This window comes from Salmo salar, chromosome ssa06 (genome assembly GCF_905237065.1).
Source record: "Salmo salar chromosome ssa06, Ssal_v3.1, whole genome shotgun sequence".
In the NCBI taxonomy this organism is placed as follows: Eukaryota; Metazoa; Chordata; class Actinopteri; order Salmoniformes; family Salmonidae; genus Salmo; species Salmo salar.
In genome coordinates, this window is record NC_059447.1 from 45,629,089 (window position 1) to 45,632,100 (window position 3,012).

The window sequence follows — 3,012 nt, forward strand, 5'->3', positions numbered from 1 at the left end:
GTTGTGCAAATGGAATAGACAACAGGTGGAAATGATAGGCAATTAGCAAGACACCCCCAATAAAGGAGTGATTCTGCAGGTGGTAACCACAGACCACTTCTCAGTTCCTATGCTTCCTGGCTGATGTTTTGGTCACTTTTGAATGCTGGCGGTGCTTTCACTCTAGTGGTAGCATGAGACGGAGTCTACAACCCACACAAGTGGCTCAGGTAGTGCAGCTCATCCAGGATGGCACATCAATGCGAGCTGTGGCAAGAAGGTTTGCTGTATCTGTCAGCGTAGTGTCCAGAGCATGGAGGAGCTACCAGGAGACAGGCCAGTACATCAGGAGACGTGGAGGAGGCCGTAGGAGGGCAACAACCCAGCAGCAGGAGCGCTACCTCCGCCTTTGTGCAAGGAGGAGCAGGAGGAGCACTGCCAGAGCCCTGCAAAATGACCTCCAGCAGGCCACAAATGTGCATGTGTCTGCTCAAATGGTCAGAAACAGACTCCATGAGGGTGGTATGAGGGCCCGACGTCCACAGGTGGGGGTTGTGCTTACAGCCCAACACCATGCAGGACGTTTGGCATTTGCCAGAGAACACCAAGATTGGCAAATTCGCCACTGGCGCCCTGTGCTCTTCACAGATGAAAGCAGGTTCACACTGAGCACATGTGACAGACGTGACAGTCTGGAGATGCCGTGGAGAACGTTCTGCTGCCTGCCACATCCTCCAGCATGACCGGTTTGGCGGTGGGTCAGTCATGGTGTGGGGTGGCATTTCTTTGGGGGGCCGCACATCCCTCCATGTGCTCGCCAGAGGTAGCCTGACTGCCATTAGGTACCGAGATGAGATCCTCAGACCCCTTGTGAGATCATATGCTGGTGCGGTTGGCCCTGGGTTCCTCCTAATGCAAGACAATGCTAGACCTCATGTGGCTGGAGTGTGTCAGCAGTTCCTGCAAGAGGAAGGCATTGATGCTATGGACGGGCCCGCCCGTTCACCAGACCTGAATCCAATTGAGCACATCTGGGACATCATGTCTCGCTCCATCCACCAACGCCACGTTGCACCACAGACTGTCCAGGAGTTGGCGGATGCTTTAGTCCAGGTCTGGGAGGAGATCCCTCAGGAGACCATCCGCCACCTCATCAGGAGCATGCCCAGGCGTTGTAGGGAGGTCATGCAGGCACGTGGAGGCCACACACACTACTGAGCCTCATTTTGACTTGTTTTAAGGACATTACATCAAAGTTGGATCAGCCTGTAGTGTGGTTTTCCACTTTAATTTTGAGTGTGACTCCAAATCCAGACCTCCATGGGTTGATAAATTGGATTTCCATTGATTATTTTTGTGTGATTTTGTTGTCAGCACATTCAACTATGTAAAGAAAAAAGTATTTAATAAGATTATTTCATTCATTCAGATCTAGGATGTGTTATTTTAGTGTTCCCTTTATTTTTTTGAGCAGTGTATATACTGAATGCGTTGCTTAGTTCATAGAACCGTGGTTACGTGAAACTCCCAAAGTCATCCAATCGTTACAATAAATGTAAAGCAATTGCCGTGTGTGGTCAACTAGATGGTAAGTAGGTGGTTTGATTGAGACAAGCATGGGAGTTCGCCTTTATAAATCAATCAATGGCAACAACAACAAAAAATCACTGAATCTCCATTTGGATATTTGGTTACAATTAGGCCGGGAAATGTTAGCTAACTTGAGTACTCATGATCATTCGTCTAGCAAATTGAAAGCAATGCAGATCTTCTCTACACACACAATTAGGCCTATATAGCCTACTTGATGAGCTTCCCTAATGTTTTCCTGAACATTCCAATACTTTTCTGATGCATTTTAGTCACAGCCGGTTTCGAAAACACATTTGTACACTTTTCCCATTGGCTATTCAAGTCATTTGTCATCTTTTCTTATTAGCCTTATGAACATAGCAACCAGTGGTGTAAAGTACGTAAAACATACTTTTAAGTACTACTTAAGTATTTTTGGGGGTTATCTGTACTTCACTATTTATATTTTTGACAACTTTTACTCCACTACATTCCTAAATATAATAATGTACTTTTTACTCCTTGCATTTTCCCTGAGACACAAAAGTACTCGTTACATTTAGAATGCTCAAGCAGGACAAAAATATGGCACCTATCAATATAATGCTTTGTTATCCCTACTGCCTCTGATCTGGCAGAGTCACAAAACACAACTACTGTGTTTGGAAATGATGTCTAAGTGTTGGAGTGTGCCCCTTTCTGTCCATAATTAAAAAAGAATACAAAAATAGTGCCGTCTAGTTTGCTTAATATAAGGAATTTGATGTACAGCATTTACTTTGTATGACAATTTAGTACATTTTCTACCACTGTGTCACAAGGGTCGTCTAAAGGGTACCAAGGCGCAGCGTGTAAAGTGCTCATATTTCCTTTATTAATGATAACACTTAAACAAAATAACAAAAACAACAGCCAACAGTTCCGTCAGGTATATAGACAAAACGGAAAACAACTACCCACACCAACACAGGAAAAACAGGCTGCCTAAGTCTGGCTTCCAATCAGAGACAACGATAGACAGCTGCCTCTGATTGGAAACCATACCTGGCCAAAATATAGAAAACAAAAACCTAGAAATAGAAAACAAAAACCTAGAAATAGAAATGTAGAAAACCCACAATGAAACAGAAACCCCAAAACAACACCCAAAACACCCCCCGTCACGCCCTGACCACTCTACTATAGAAAATGACCGCTTACCAGGGTCAGGACGTGACAGTACCCCCCCCCCCAAAGGTGCAGACCCCGACTGCACCAAACAAAACCCAACAAAAACAACCCAAACACAAAGGGAGGGTAGGGAGGGTGACAAAGGTCTATGGCGGCTCATGTGCTACACCCAGAACCCTCCTCTCCCTCCGATCCTTCAGCAACAGAGGTGGCTCCGGCTCAGGGCGTGACCCCCGTTACGCCCGCAGATCCCTCCGCTTCTGTAACACTGGCCTGTGGATCATTATCGGA